Source organism: Pleurodeles waltl, chromosome 2_2, assembly GCF_031143425.1.
Source record: "Pleurodeles waltl isolate 20211129_DDA chromosome 2_2, aPleWal1.hap1.20221129, whole genome shotgun sequence".
Lineage (NCBI taxonomy): Eukaryota > Metazoa > Chordata > Amphibia > Caudata > Salamandridae > Pleurodeles > Pleurodeles waltl.
The window spans coordinates 995,556,595-995,573,744 of NC_090439.1; the positions used below are offsets into that span (position 1 = coordinate 995,556,595).

Sequence of the window (17,150 nt, forward strand, 5' to 3'; positions counted from 1 at the left end):
CCTCACTTAGGAACTTTGCACCTTATCTTTACTAAGTGTGAGGGCACCCTGGCACTAGTCAAGGTGCCCCCCACATTGTTCAGGGCAATTTCCCCGGACTTTGTGAGTGCGGGGACACCATTACATGTGTGAACTACACATAGGTCAATACCTATGTGCAACTTCACAATGGTAACTCCGAACATGGCCATGTAACATGTCTAAGATCATGAAATTGTCCCCAATACCATTCTGGTATTGGGGTGACAATCCCATGCATCCCCGGGGCTCCAGCATGGACCCCGGGTACTGCCAAACTAGCTCTCTGAGGTTTTCTCTGCAACTACCGCTGCTGCCAACCCTCAGACAGGTTTCTGCCCTCCTGGGGTCTGGGCAGCCCAGTCCCAGGAAGGCAGAACAAAGGATTTCCTCTGAGAGAGGGTGTTACACCCTCTCCCTTTGGAAATAGGTGTGAAGGGCTGGGGAGGAGTAGCTACTCCCAGCCTCTGGAAATGCTTTGATGGGCACAGATGGTGCCCATCTCTGCATAAGCCAGTCTACACCGGTTCAGAGATCCCCCAGCCCCTGCTCTGGCACGAAACTTGACAAAGGAAAGGGGAGTGACCACTCCCCTGACCAGCACCTCCCAGAGGACGAGCCCAGAGCTCCTCCAGTGTGTCCCAGACCTCTGCCACCTTGGACTCAGAGGTGTTGGTGTACAATGGACAGCTCTTAGTGGCCAGTGCCAGCAGGTGACGTCAGAGACCCCTCCTGATAGGTGCTTACCTCTTAGTAGCCAAGCCTCCTTTCTCAGTAGCCAAACCTACTTTTTGGGCTATTTAGGGTCTCTCCTCTAGGCTGTTCCTCAGATAACGAATGCAAGAGCTCACCAGAGTTCCTCTGCACTTCCCTCTTCGACTTCTGCCAAGTATCGACCACTGACTGCTCCAGGACGCCTGCAAAACCGCAACAAAGTAGCAAGACGACTACCAGCAACATTGTAGCGCCTCATCCTCATGGCTTTCTCGACTGTTTCCTGGTGGTGCATGCTCTGAGGGCTGTCTGCCTTCACCCTGCACTGGAAGCCAAGAAGAAATCTCCTGTGGGTCGACGGAATCTTCCCCCTGCCAACGCAGGCACCAAACTTCTGCATCACCGGTCCTCTGGGTCCCCTCTCATCTGGACGAGCATGGTCCCTGGAACACAGGAGCTGGGTCCAAGTGTATCCCACAGTCCAGTGGCCCTTCTGTCCAAATTTAGTGGAGGTAAGTCCTTGCCTCCCCACGCCAGACAGCAAACCTGTGTACTGCGTGATTTGCAGCTGCTCCGGCTTCTGTGCACTTTTCCAGGACTTCCTTTGTACACAGCCTAGCCTGGGTCCCCAGCACTCCGTCCTGCATTGCCTAACTCGCTGAGTTGGACTCCGACGTCGTGGGACTCTCCTTTGTGACTCTGAGTTGACCACTGTCCTCAGATCTTCTAAGTGCCTGTTCTGTTACTTGTGCGGGTGCTGTCTGCTTCTGTGGGGGCTCTCTGAGTTTCTGAGCGCCCCCTCTGTCTCCTCTTCCAAGGGGCGACATCCTGGTCCTTCCTGGGCCCCAGCAGTACCCAAAACCCTCAACCGCGACTCTTGCAGCTAGCAAGGCTTGTTTGCGGTACTTCTGAGTGGAAACACTTCTGCACCCTCCAGCACGCCGTGGGACATCATCTCACCAAAGGGAAAGTTCCTGGCACCATCCGTTGTTGCAAAATCTTTGGCTTCTTCCACCCGGAGGCAGCCCCTTTGCACCTTCATCCGGTGTTTAGTGGGCTCCTGCCCCCCCAGACACTTACGTGACTCTTGGACTTGGTCCCCTTATTTTGCAGGTCCTCAGGTCCAGGAATCCATTTTCAGTGCTTTGGCAGCAGTTGTGGTTCTTGCAGAATCCCCTATCACGACTATACTGTCTTTCTGGGGTAGCAGGGTAACTTTACTCCTACTTTTCAGGGTCTTGGGGTGGGGTATTTTGGACACCCTTACTGTTTTCTCACATTCCCAGCGACCCTCTACAACTTCCCATAGACCTGGGGTCCATTCGTGATTCGCATTCCACTTTTGGAGTATATGGTTTGTGTTGCCCCCAGGCCTATGTCTACCTACTGCATCCTATTGTGATTCTACGTTGTTTGCACTACTTTTCTTACTGTTACTTACCTATTTTGGGTCTGCATACATACAATTTGTGTATATTACTTACCTCGTAAGTGAGGGTATCCTCAGATACTTGTGGCATATTGTCACTAAAATAAAAGTACCTTTATCTTTAGTATCTGAGTATTGTGTTTTCTTATGATATTGTGCTACACGATGCAAGTGGTATAGTAGGAGCTTTGCATGTCTCCTAGTTCAGCCTAAGCTGCTTTGCCATAGCTACCTCTAACCGCCTAAGCTGCTAGAAACACCTCTATTCTACTAATAAGTGATAACTGGACCTGGCACAAGGTGTAAGTACCACAAGGTACCCACTATAAGCCAGGCCAGCCTCCTACAGTGTGTTTGCTGCTTTAAGTTTAGATTTCAAAGGGGAAAAATCCTGGACTCGGTTGATTTTCCAAATATTTTCACTGGGCTTGGCATAAAAATACTGGCCAGGCAGGTATAATGCATGTCAGGTGACAACCTTCCATCCAAACCGGGCTAAGTATGATACTACGGAGAGGCTTTACATTCTGTGTGCCCCAGGCTTTCTCTATTCTCCTCTAACCTTCAAAGGTTGTAGGTAACTTCTGTTAGGGAGACCTTAAAGGTCGGTTGCTGTGGTTGTCAGAGGACCAGTCGGACTGGCTGAATACCTGTTCAAATGTAAACAATTTGCAACAAGTTTACCTCAGCCTGAGCTTCAAAATGTTTGCTTTTATTTGTTAATTTGTCCGAACACCCCGGTTTCTGATGCCGCCATTGGCATTAGAGGCTTGTGGTTGCATGGGCACAGCCATGGTCACAGCTGCGACCCTTGACAATCCCTAAATGACATCACTGGAAGCACTGTGCCTCCAACCAGCTGAGAGCTCTGATTTCGCTCAATTTGAATTCCAAAATTTCTTTCATTCAAATGTAGGTGTGGTTGAGTTATTCTGTAAAGTACACCATTTTCAGTGGATCTTCATCAAGGTGATGAGAAATTCGGTATCAATGCACATTAGAAAATACACTTGAGCCAACATATGTTATTAGTTTGTGAGGCCTCTCATATGCCACTAATTGTCCCTTTGCAATGCAAAGCGGTGCCAATGTAAGTATTGATTAACTTTTCTTGGTTGTAAAGTGAAATATAAGGATTTTCACTTCCCTCTAAACTGTAAATCTCCAAGTTTCTCAAATTGTTTGAAAGTTCTTCCTGGACCCTCCTGCAGCACTAAGATCCCAAGGGAAGGCTTCTTCGCAACAAGCTTCTCTCCAGCCACACCCTCTGAACGTCCAGTTCACATTACTCAGCTAAGCCTTTTGGAGGCAGGTGTTCTTCTGTTTCCTGTACTAGCTAAAAGTGACCAACCACCTGACCCTTGGGGTGTAATTCCACTTCCTGGGCTCCAACAGGAGTTAGGAGTCTGTGTGCATTTCCTGGGATTCTCCCACTCAGCAGTCAGACAGTCTTATTTCTTCAAGATGTTTTTCTACGTACACTAATGTTCTGATGATGTGGTGGAGAGCGACTCTTATCCTTTGCACTTGCTGGTAATTGGAACATTCCCTACACCTTGTCCTGACTACTCTCTAAGAGAATTTCCACATCTTTCTTTTCAGCACCCCTCTCTGAGACCATCAAACAAAAACGAAACATATCCTACTCCCAGCTTCAGGGTCTTAGTTCCTCCATCTCGTCCCTCCCCTAGAAATGAGTTGTCCTTCTTTCTGCCAGGACCAGAACTGGTTATCCTTCAGTTGGGGATGTAGACAGAAAGACTAGGGTAGCTCTAGGAATCAATAGTTCCTGAAAGTCTATTTAGTGGGTTTCATTTCAAAGTAATAATTTCTAGTTCTTCATTTTTTCCTGTCCATTATAGAGATGCGTAATCCCTGCTAAATGGGCATTATTAAGACCACTCATGCCCTCCTGCTACCAGAGGCCAGGTCTTTTTCTGCCTAGAGGAGGGCAAAAAAGGTAAATGAGCTAATTAAAACCCAGACAGCTCTGTGAAGGGCAAACAGGTGGAGGCGATCGAAGGGGGTTAGGAGAGAAGACCCTGAATGAAATATGTTCTTCTAAAAGTGGTAATGATGTTGCAAATATCAAAAACGACCCAAAATCTGTGAGAGCAGAAATTAGGTACCCTGGAGACAGAATGAACAAGGCAAAACATGAATCTCAAATTTGAAGGACTCTATTATTACGAAACCACTTTTGAGACACTACTTTTAGGTCATAATCTGGTTTAGACCTCTCATCACGACCTCAGCCCAGTGAACCCTACTGCTAAAGGATACTGCCATTCAGAAATCTCAGGGGAGTGGAGGAAATGAAGTAAAAGGGTGCTCTGAAGAAAGATACTGCCTTCTGATTTACATCAAAATGTTAGCTACTGACTGGCAATATACAGGGAGTGCAGAATTATTAGGCAAGTTGTATTTTTGAGGATTAATTTTATTATTGAACAACAACCATGTTCTCATTGAACCCAAAAACTCATTAATATCAAAGCTGAATATTTTTGGAAGTAGTTTTTAGTTTGTTTTTAGTTTTAGCTATGTTAGGGGGATATCTGTGTGTGCAGGTGACTATTACTGTGCATAATTATTAGGCAACTCAACAAAAAAAAATATATACCCATTTCAATTATTTATTATTACCAGTGAAACCAATATAACATCTCAACATTCACAAATATACATTTCTGACATTCAAAAACAAAACAACAAAAAATCAGTGACCAATATAGCCACCTTTCTTTGCAAGGACACTCAAAAGCCTGCCATCCATGGATTCTGTCAGTGTTTTGATCTGTTCACCATCAACATTGCGTGCAGCAGCAACCACAGCCTCCCAGACACTGTTCAGAGAGTTGTACTGTTTTCCCTCCTTGTAAATCTCACATTTGATGATGGACCACAGGTTCTCAATGGGGTTCAGATCAGGTGAACAAGGAGGCCATGTCATTAGATTTCCTTCTTTTATACCCTTTCTTGCCAGCCACGCTGTGGAGTACTTGGACGCGTGTGATGGAGCATTGTCCTGCATGAAAATCATGTTTTTCTTGAAGGATGCAGACTTCTTCCTGTACCACTGCTTGAAGAAGGTGTCTTCCAGGAACTGGCAGTAGGACTGGGAGTTGAGCTTGACTCCATCCTCAACCCGAAAAGGCCCCACAAGCTCATCTTTGATGATACCAGCCCAAACCAGTACTCCACCTCCACCTTGCTGGCGTCTGAGTCGGACTGGAGCTCTCTGCCCTTTACCAATCCAGCCACGGGCCCATCCATCTGGCCCATCAAGACTCACTCTCATTTCATCAGTCCATAAAACCTTAGAAATATCAGTCTTGAGATATTTCTTGGCCCAGTCTTGACGTTTCAGCTTGTGTGTCTTGTTCAGTGGTGGTCGTCTTTCAGCCTTTCTTACCTTGGCCATGTCTCTGAGTATTGCACACCTTGTGCTTTTGGGCACTCCAGTGATGTTGCAGCTCTGAAATATGGCCAAACTGGTGGCAAGTGGCATCGTGGCAGCTGCACGCTTGACTTTTCTCAGTTCATGGGCAGTTATTTTGCGCCTTGGTTTTTCCACACGCTTCTTGCGACCCTGTTGACTATTTTGAATGAAACGCTTGATTGTTCGATGATCACGCTTCAGAAGCTTTGCAATTTTAAGAGTGCTGCATCCCTCTGCAAGATATCTCACTATTTTTGACTTTTCTGAGCCTGTCAAGTCCTTCTTTTGACCCATTTTGCCAAAGGAAAGGAAGTTGCCTAATAATTATGCACACCTGATATAGGGTGTTGATGTCATTAGACCACACCCCTTCTCATTACAGAGATGCACATCACCTAATATGCTTAATTGGTAGTAGGCTTTCGAGCCTGTACAGCTTGGAGTAAGACAACATGCATAAAGAGGATGATGTGGTCAAAATACTCATTTGCCTAATAATTCTGCACTCCCTGTTGCAGCCTTTTACTCTGCACAAGGAACATGCACAAAAAACGTATAATTCACAGAGAAATGCTACTGGCCTGGTATGTGATGCATTTCTAATTTGTGCTTCATCTGCTGCTAGCAAACAGTAAGGCCCAAAGTTAAGAAGCACTAGCACCACATTAGTGCCATGTTTTTTTAGGCTAAGCAGCGTTAGGCTTTAGAAATCGCTGCGCCATATTTACAAAGTGGTGCAATGTATGCATGCATTTCACTACTTTATAGCCCTTTGCACCACATAATTCATGCACCATGCATAATGTATGCAAAGGGGGCATTCCCCATTAGGGGGAACGCAAAAATGGCACAGTGGAATCTCTTAGCCACTGCATCACTGTTTGTGGCTACTTTTAACACCTGCTCGGAGCAGGCGTTAAAAGGGGACACATTGTTGGTTATAATGGGCCTCTATGTTCTGTTCATGGTTAGCGCCAAAACTGACGCTAACCCTGAACAGGACATCAATAGCGTAAACATTTTTGATGCTATTGTCCCCCATCATGTGCCATGGTGCGCTGTATTTTAAATGAGGCGCACACATGGTGGCGGAGGAGGGGCACTAAGGGGTGCAAGAACAGTGAGGCTGCATTGGGTGCAGCACCACTTTTCTTAAGTCTGTCCCTAAGTGTTGAGCATCAGTAGGGAACAATTGTATTTATGTTACTCTATCGATGGTTGATGCTTCTCAAAAAGCAACCCGCACAACAAACACATCACCACTTAAAACTGCACCTGTCTTAACTATAGTCACACACCCAGAATGATTACTTATTAGGAGTTCATTTTCTTGACATACACCATAATACATTAATTAATATGGTAAATGATCTTTCATCTGTTCTCAATTGCCTTGTGTACCTTCAGTAACCTTATTTGTGCCCAGTCCTTTTTCTAACACTCTTTTCTGTACTTTACTAAGGATCCTGGCACCAGTTACCTTGGGTAATATCACTGTAGTACTCCCCTGTACAGGTCATGATCTACCAGATTCAAAATTGCAAGGGAGGCCTTCTTCCTTGGTTGATGGGCTGACCTGAAGTGTATAAGGCTGGATCACTATTGCCTAGCAAGGCTTTCAAGGCCAGGGAATGGTCAAAAACCATTGATACTTACGCTTAATTCCAATTATTGAGACATCTTGCTAGATATCATGATAACATCTAGAATATGTACCCAAACAGTTAAGAGGAATGGTCTTCAATTTACTTCACTGTACTTCCTGGGTGTTTTGTTTTTATTGTGCAAAATATGGTTATTGACTACTGTTGTTACTATTGCAGGATTCATTCTATAACATTAACATTCTCAATCCTGTGTTGCTACTGGTTGGCCTGGATTTATTGGAGACTCATGCCCTAATTGCCACTGCTAAATTAGAATGGCCGAAGAACCCATTACTGGTTGGTTCAAATCCACCCTCATCACAGTTTAGTGCCGACAGAAGGGGTACCATCTGCTGTAAAGCCAATTTCATGCTCTTCATATTAAGTAATATATTTAAATTGACTGATGTAGTCAAAACATCAGCCTAAGGTCTTCAAAAGTACTAAAGGCAATTCAGAATGCAAAATTCTTCGATCATTTCCAGTGGTGGGGCATACCAAAGTAAAGATATACTTTAACCAAGGGGGACTCGCATGCGTAAGCCTTCCAAATCATATTTACGAAATATGCATCAGAAGACAATTATTAAGAGTGCCCAAGACGTGTCAGGTAATTAAGAAAAGATAAATACCTGCTGGTAGAGTGTAACATAGAAGAACACATTACACATTCAGTAATGCCTCATCTGGTGGAGAATCTATCTTCCTGCTGATTCCTTACCTGAGAATTATCCCCATGCATCAGATTGGATCTGAACATTCAAGCAGCACCCCTAAAAAACAGTAGGTGGCATAATTCGGCTACACGATGGAACTGATGTGCGCAGCACCTATATAGGTGCAACATCTGCGCACTGACATCAGTTTATTTTCACTACTTTCCATGCAACAAGCATGGAGCCACGATAAAGACTGACCAATGGTGTGAATTTCTAGGACCCTTTTAAGAGGAAACCCTCATCCTTTAAATCAGGTTACAGAACGGGGAGGGTCGGTAAGGAATATGTGGCTAGACAGAGTCTGCACCAGATAAGGCGTTACCAAAGGTAAGCAACGTGTTTATCTAATAGAGATTTCTAGCCACAGATTCCTTACCTTAGAATAGATACCCAAGCAATGCCTTCCCAGAGGTGGGTTGCAAACCCAGTTTAGATCAGAAAGTCCTGCAGGACTGAATTGGCAAAATACCCGTCCCAATGGACCAGACTATCTAGGCAGTAGTGCTTACCAACATAATTAAGGAAGCCCACGTTGCAGCCTGACAGATGTCTAGGACTGAAACTCCATGAGCTAACATAGTGGTCGCAGTTTTGGCTCTAGTAGAATGACAACACAAACCCTCAGTTGGCTGCTTCTTGGCCAATGCGTAGCAGATCTTTATGCAGAGCACTAAGCAGCAAGAGATGATTCATTTCTGCAGAGTCTTTCCTTTCTTGGCCCTGAAGTACCCTATGAAGAGTTAATCATCTACCCTCAATTCTTTTTTGTGCGGTCAAGGTAGTGGTGTTGTTTCTCCTCTTCTTCAGGAGGGTGAGGAGGGGCAAAAAAAGGTAGGCAGCATGATGGTCTAGCCTATGTGAAAAGGAGTGACTACCTTCAGAACTAAGGAGGCATGTGTCCTGAGAACCAGTTTGTCAGGATATATGGTGGTATACGGAAGATGCACCAAGCATGCCTGCAACTCGCTGACTATTCTGGCTGATCTAATGGCCATTAGGAAAATGATTTTGGTGGTCAATAACTGAAGAGGGCAGTTGTGCAATGGCTCTAAAAGCATGCACCTCAGGCAAGTGAGGACCAGGTTCAAATCTCACTGGGGCATGATGAATGGCCTGGGGGAAACAAGTGTTGCAGGCCATTAGGAAATCTTGTTACAACAGGTGATTTAAATAAAGAAAATTGATCAAGCCAGCTTAAAAACGCAGAGATGGCTGAAAGATAGCCCTTAACTGTGCCCAGAGCAGAGCCCTGATCTGCCAAAGAAAGAAGAAATAACAAGACCTGGGGATCAGTGTTTCAGGATTCACATCATGCCACAAATTTGATCCCAGTGGCAGGTGTATACTGTCTTGGTGGAGGGATGCCTGGGTGCCAAAATACCATCACAGACCTAGGGAGAACAGTTGAAAGCTGTCAGCCGTTGCCGCTCAATCTCCATGCATGAAGGCGGAGGGTGTGCAGGTCCAGAACCCCCTGTTGCTGCTACAGAAAATCCCCGAAGAGCCTGCATGACTGGATGCCCATGCTCAACACTCTGCACACCCGAAACTGCACTGTTTCCAGAACAGCTCCAATGAAAGGTAATGTTTGAGATGGACTCAGATGTGACTTTATCACGTTGATAGCAAACCCCAGTGAGCACAGGAGGTTCATTGTAGTCTGGAGGTGGGAGACAATTGTGTGGGGGTGAACTTGCTTTCCACAGCCAATGAGGTAGGGAAAGACTGGAATCCCTGACCTTTGCAGATAAGCTGTGATGCGAGGACTGCTAGTGAGGTCAAATTGAAAATACACTTGGCCCACCATGAACCGCAGGTAATGTCGGTGGGTGTGCAGGACGGGGTTGTGAAAATATGCGTCCTGCAAGTCCAATTCCACCTTCCAGTCTCTCAGATCCACGGCAGACAGGACTTGAGTGAGCATGAGCATTTTGGATTTCTCTTGTTTGAGGGTGAGATTAAGAAGGCACAGGGCAAGTATAGGACGGAGGCCTCCATCTTTCTTGGCCACCAGAAAATATTGTGAATAACAATGACCTACTTCTGATGTTGGCATCCCCTCTGTAGCTCCCTTGGCCAAGAGAGCCAACACATCCTGGTGGAGTAAGGAAAGATGGTCCTCCATCAACCGGTCGTAAGTGGGTGACATGGGAAAAGCAATAGCCCCAAAGGGGATGGAGTAGCTCCGTAATTATCACATACACTTTCTATTGAGCTGTTCTATAGATAAATTGTAACAAACTCACTTTACCTTCTGCGTCTAGTGGCTGAGGTGGCATAGTCCTTTTTAGTATTTTCTCTCTTTCCATATCCTTACCTCTTAGGTCCTCTGATGACATTCTGGTGGTGAACCTCTACCTAAATCTTTACTTACCTGCCCACACAGGTAGGAGATTGAGGCAATATCATCAGAATTTGTATCAAGTCTGTACCTTAGATCAAGCCCTGATAATATATGAATAGAGAGAAGAGAAGGAAAAAAGGTTTTGCTTACCACTGATGGGAGCATTCTAGAATAGTGAGTTGACAAATTCACCACATATTGGAAATCGGATCAGAATCCCTGTGATTCACATGAAAACAAACATCTTAGTTTGCTGGACAGGTGGACAAGGATATGCTGCAGGTGTTGGTATCCGGTGAAGAGGCAGGAAGAAAAGAGCTGAAGGCAATATAGAGGATGTTCTTGGATGGTGGGCAGGAGAACATAATTAACTTGGAAGTATGGAGAAATCCATCCAGTTTATAATGAGTAATGGAACTCAATGCTCCGTGATCAAGATGTCTACATGGATTTGCAACAGATTAAATGTGTCAATTAAAGGGAGGATAAATTCTTGCACAAACAACAAGTATTATGATATAGAAAAATCCATGTAACTGATTATATACACTTAATACGCTGAAAAGGCTGGGGAGGAATAGTTAGTATAGCTTGTTCTTGGCCAAGATGTGAGGGTCCACAATCTTAGTAACAGAGGGTAAATTTTCTTCTTGAGATCAAACCCAGAGTCAGGAACAGATGATGGATAGTGGTGATGAGCGGGTTAAATGGTGGAAATTGGTCCTAGCCTCTGTAGATAATCTACACGAGGAAAACTATAAAGCCCTCTATTGCTTGATATAAGACATCAAATAATATTGTTAAAAATAAAGTTTCTTGGGGAATAAGGAGCATATGTTTCCAATCCCTGTCCTTGGAATGGGAGTCGCTTTTATGTTATATTTACAAAGAACATCTATTTTTATCATGATCCAGGCCTCTCGCTTCTCAAATCACGTACTTCGTAAATAGGCACATCTTAACAGAGATCTCGGAGTCTGAGAATGCATGTTCAATAAATCTCTCAAAGAGGCTCTATCATTGTACAAAGAGCGTAGTGGGAGAGAAATAGTTTATATAGTTAGCTTCAAGGAGTCAAAACAATCCAATACCTTAGTACACAGGTGTCTGTGAGGAAGCCCTAGATTACCCTTGGTAGCATGGCAGTAGCAAGGCCTTCCTCAGAGGCAGTATGTGACACATGAATAGCAGCAGCATAACAATACTGAAGTTTAAGAAATAAGTAAGAATACCAAATTAGTGCAGACAAATTATTAAAATTACATCAAAACAAAAAATTTAAAAAAACGCGGCCTTAGGAGTTCTTAAAAAGAAAACATTTCCACAGAAAGCAATGGGAACCAAAATTCAATGCAAATCAATCTAATGCAGTTGACCAGATCTTAGACACCCTTGATGCAGACCTTTGATTGCGTATATATGGTAATAATTGTTGTTTTACCACGGTCAAATTAATGGAGGAACAGGGCCTAGTACCCTTTCTGGCTGATCACCATTGGAAAAGGTGAAATACAAGTTTATGGTTTATTGCTGGCAACGGTTTTACCTTTCCATTGTTGAATCTTTTCTAGAGAAATATTCAGCAGGGCATGGCAGTAAACTGTATCTGAGTAGGACTCTCCAGTGTGGGATTCTCCATTTTTATAGTCCTGAAATTCATGGGTAAAAGCTCCAGGCAGGACTAACTAGGAAGAGGCAGCTGCTAAAGACAACTGTTTTCTGGGTAAGGGACCTTATCCCAGTCCTCCATAGGCAGAAACTGTCAATTTTCCGTAGATTCTTCCCTTGAACTCAGAAAGTGCACAATCACTAAACCTCCAGGAAAGTCTTCTTGAACATCAGACCACAGGATAAAATTGCATAATGACCTCTCACAATTAAACACTCATGCCACAGACAAATGTCCATTTGCTACTGCTTTGTTGGTTCTCCTCCAAGCAGAGATACTTTATTGTTTCTTCAGGATCTTCGAAATTACCCTAGCTTCAAGAGGGAAATTCCAACAGCAGAGAGGCATACCTAGTCAGAACCTAGATCCCTTTTGTTCCTGTGGGTGAAAAGGAGGCTAGCTTGCCCACACTGTGAATTGATTCCCAGTTCCACAGATTTGTGTAAAACTACTGTCACTCCTCCATAGTCCTCCATAGGTGAAGATTTTTTCAGCAACAACCAGATTGTTGTCCTCTCTTCATCTCTCCTTCTCAGCTCTGTGACTCAAGTGAGGAATGAGTAGTCGTTAAAGGTTAAACCATGCTGTTATTGCTCCTGTACATTTTCTGCCTATCTTCTACTATACTGTGAGCCAGTTCATGTCTCACCAATGAACCTTACTGTAAAAGCAATCAAAGCAGCCTGACAGGTCCTTTGCCTTGCATTGCAATTTCTGGATATATAAGAGTACTAAATCTTGTTTGAAATTCTCTCTCTCTATCACTGCCTGCCTGTTTTCAATTTCAGGAAAGGAGCTGTTAAAAAGTTGTATGTGCCCAAAGCATCTGTTGTCCAAAAGACAAACATCAAGTACATTCTGGTGAAGAAAGCTGAAAAAACGTACTGCAACCCCATATTCAATAATGAATTCAAGCTTTAAAACTGTGAGAAAAGCCTTGCTTGAATTTAATGTGAAGTTATTAAAACTTTAATTCACAGTGGAGTGGCATCCACATGTATAAGGCTCTCACTTAACCATATGGCTGCTGGACATACACGGAACACAAAAATAACGCAATATAGCTTGACACAGTGAATGTTTTCGAAACTGTGTTAAAGTGCTAGCAACTGAAGATGCTGAACTGATCTAAGAAACCAAAAGTATTCCTAAGATGGGCCAGGTTATTATACAAGCACTTGAATGTGACTCTGTTAACAAATCGTTTGACTTGTGAACAGTTTACCCTGAAACAGTTGACGGCACTACTCACTAGTGTTTGCCCTAGATCTGCTAGTAATCCAATTTAGGAAAGGTCAACAGATGTTTGGAATTACACAGAGAAAATGTGGGCCAAATTAGTACTATGCTCTGATGAAAAGGCCTTTTCCAATTTATTTTTATTGATAACAACAGTAACACAAATTTTTGAGAAGCTTATAAAGTTAAAGTGAAATAAGCAAAAATTGACTTTTGAATAACTCAACAAAATACTGTGAGCATAGTCCAGGTGCGGCTCCTCCGCTAAGGCGGAGGAGCGTCGCCCAACTGTATTGTGGGGAAAGGAAAAATAAAATGATAATAACTTGATGTTATTATCATTTTAGTTTTCCTGGACATAAGGGGCGGGGCTTGTCTAGAGGGAGGGGGCCGGAAGAGGGCTTTTGCAGCACAAAACAATAACATTTAAACAACAACATTTAATAACATTTGTCAAACCAAATGTTTAGATCCCCAAGAATGCATAGATTGGAGAATAGTGTAATAAGGTTTGAGACTGTCAAGAAAAGCATCTGGGAAAGTGGAGTTGTTAGGTGGAGGTCTGTAAAGGAGGAGAAAGTTACAGGAGGAAGTTGGAGTAGGGTGGCATCTGGTAAGGAGGGCTTCACAACCTTGTATGGAGATGTTGTCTGTTTTACTGAGGTTCATTGCCTGTTTGAATATAATAGCTAGTCCACCTCCTCTCTTGCCTATACGGTTTTGTGTGATGGTTTGATAGCCGGGAGGAACGGCTTCGTGCAACACTGGTGCCATGTCATCGCCCAACCAGGATTCAGTAATGAATAGTAAGTCAGGTTGTGTGTCTGTGAGCAGGTCGTAGATGTGGTGCTTGTTTTTTGAGAGTGATCGAGCATTTATGAGCTGGCAGTTTAGAAAAGGTGTGTTAGTGGTAGTGTTGTTTTGTTTAGTAGAAGGGTAAGTAGTGTAATGTGAGCTTGAAGCAGGAGTGTTGCTAGTTGTGATAACTGTTTGAGGCTCACAATAGTCTTGCTTTTCAATATAGTGTTCCTCTTCCAGCAGCTTAAGGAGGCATTTTGTTGGGTCTGTGTGTGTGGGTGGTGGACTTGGTGGCTGAGAGAGCCATCAGGAGTGTAGTGTTTTTTGTAGGGTAGTTTTATTATGTAACAGACAAGGGGATGCGAGGTTGCTATGAGTGGCATGTTTTTTATTTTGTTTGCGTTTGTTTAGTGTGGATGGAGTATGGGTTAGGGATGGTGGAGGAGCATGTGGATCATGATGTAAGGCTCTAAATTGTGCAATGGAGGCGAGGCGAGTGAATGAAAGTTGCTGGGTTGGGGTGCTTGTGGTAGGTGTTTGTGAAGAGTGGGGGGGTAGGGGTGGAGATAGGATGGAATTTGTATCCTTTGTGTAGTCCTGGGGGTGGGAGTGGGTATGACGATGAGTGTAATGTAAGTTTGTGTTGCTTTGATGTGCTGATGTCTGTGGTCGGTATTGTTTTTGTGGAATAATGAGAGAGGATATTGGTGTAGTTGTTTTTGGTGAGGGATTTGTATGTGAGTTAGTGCTGCTAAGTGGAATTTGAGTGTTAGATGGGGTGTTGATGTGTTTTGGAGATGAATGTATGAGGTGTGTAAGAGGTGATGGGTGTGTGTCAGGGAAGTAAGTATTAGTTGTGATGACCGTAAGAGGTAATGTGTGGTGGAGTGAAATGTGGGGATTGTATGGTTGTGTGTAATTGGTGAAGAGAGGGGAAGAGTGTTTGTAGATGATGTGTTTGAATGCAGGGTTTGGGTATCATTATGATGACAGGTGGTCTGTGTGGAGCAAACAGTGGATAGTGTTGGTTAGTATCAGCAGAGAGTGTGTATCTGGGAAACTGAAACTGAGCGAAATGTATGTTGTAGTTTTGTATTGTGTGGGTGGTGGCAGGTAGTGTTAGTGGGAGGGAACAGAGTAGTGTTTGCTGTGAGAATGAAGGTGTTTGACTGTAGTAGTTGTGGGGGGTATGTGTATATGTGTTGTATGTAGGGTATTGTGTTGGGTGATGTGGCAATGCAATCTGTCAAAGCAGTTTGTGATGCATGGTTTGGAAGCCTTTGTAGAATATGTGGTTGCATGTTGAGAGATGTGTAGGGGCTGACACCATTCATGGTCATATGTGAATTGGGCAGCATTTCTGGCCCTAGTCCCTACCTGTCCCGAACAGGCCCAAACAGACAACTGCCCTTGTCCTCTCCACCCTTTGCCTCGATGCCCAGGTTGAGACGCCCTGAATCCCAGCCTTTTATAGCCCTACTGGCCAATAAGAAGCTGGTCCTAACCCTAGCCAATCCAATTTCAAACCCTGATTTAGCCAACTAATGGGAGACCCAGCCCTAATCACCAATCACAGCCCCAGCCCTAGAACCAACAGCCAATCACAATCCCAGCCCTATCCACCAATCACAGCCCTAGAACCAACAGCCAATCAGAATCCCAACCCTATCCACCAACCACAGCCCTAGAACCAACAGCCAATCAGAATCTCAGCCCTACCCACCAATCATAACTGCATCCCTGGAGCTAGCAACCAATGAAACACCGTCTCCCAACAACCTATCACAACAGCATATGCAACAACCAAAAGGAACTTATATAAGGAGCAAGTTAACTAAACTCCAGTCCCTGTGGGCAGGGGGGAAAGGCAACTGCTGCTCTATTTAGAATCTCCTCGGATACAGACAGGCTGAATCCACACTTCCAAGCTAGCAGAGTCTACTTTCCAGGTAAGGGGGAGATTGTTTAAGAGACAAACACTGCAATAGTGCTGGGCGCACACTCTAAAAATTGGGCTTTTTTAAAGGAAAAAATACAAAAAAAGGGGGGGCGGGGTGGGGGGGGGGGTGCCACAATCTAGCAAGGGAATTCACAGTCACGGCAAAAACGATAAAAAATAAATTAAAAAAACACCACTTTAAAAGAGGCCAGGCTGCCTGAAACACAGAGAGTCCACAGTAAAACAAACACTTTTGAACAAATAATACTATTTACCAAGAAAAAACTTTGGGCTCCTTACCTAGGTCTTTTTGCAATCCTTGAACACTGGGCTGTATCAGGACACAGGGGAGATGCAGAGGAACACAAAATGGAGGTGCCTGTCTTGGCCTTCCCTCCACAAACTTAAGGACGTACGTAAAACCATTGACTCCCGATTCCCTGCGTGATTTCAAGTAATAGCAACAAAATCGAAGATCGAATATGAGTGTGGTCAGGTGAGGTACACTCCAGAAAATTGCTCTTCAGTTTCATTTGGGGGTTACACCCTACGTGGAGCTAGCCATTGGTAGGATATTTTAAAGAGGTACATTGCAGAGTGTTTTATATGGGTAAGGCAGATGAACACCATTTCAACTTGAATATGACACTGTGTAATGTGAAAACAGTCATAAAAGCCCAAGTACAAGAATGAAAGTAATAAAGACAGAGATGACAAATAGGGGCAGAAAGAACACGATCAGATGGGGCTCAAGCAGCGTGAGCTCTCTTTCAGGAATGGGAGAGAAAGTTCACAGATTATCAATCGGACGTGGAAAGAACACATTAAAAATTAATGATACATGTTAAATGTAGAAGCTGAAAAGGAAGGGTGAGCAAAGATCAGTGTGAGTGGATTGAGCAGCTGTCTGAAGGCAGGAAGGACACAATGGGTGAGAATTCGACTATACGTCAATCAGTGACTTGAGACTGACCACACACATTTGGGCTGTTGCATCTCTCAGTTCTTTCAATCTATTTAAGTTCTGTAAAGTCATGAAATTCATTCCTCAAGGGGATAGGTAAACTTTCCATAATCGAGGCATGAGCCTCTCTTGATAGAGAAACGCCCCTTATTTAAGGCACTCTAAAGTTCTGTTATTCTGTCTTCAGTTTGTGTAGAATAATGTGGCCAGTCTGGTGGCAGAGAATCTA

The 17,150-nt window shown here is 44.0% G+C and overlaps 1 protein-coding gene across 1 annotated transcript in view; it reads right to left on the reverse strand.

The window, feature by feature from the left end:
• LOC138282815 (transient receptor potential channel pyrexia-like) overlaps nucleotides 1–17,150 on the reverse strand; it is a 1,013,831-nt gene that overhangs the window by 859,094 nt on the left and 137,587 nt on the right. The gene's annotated exons all lie outside the window — the stretch shown is intronic.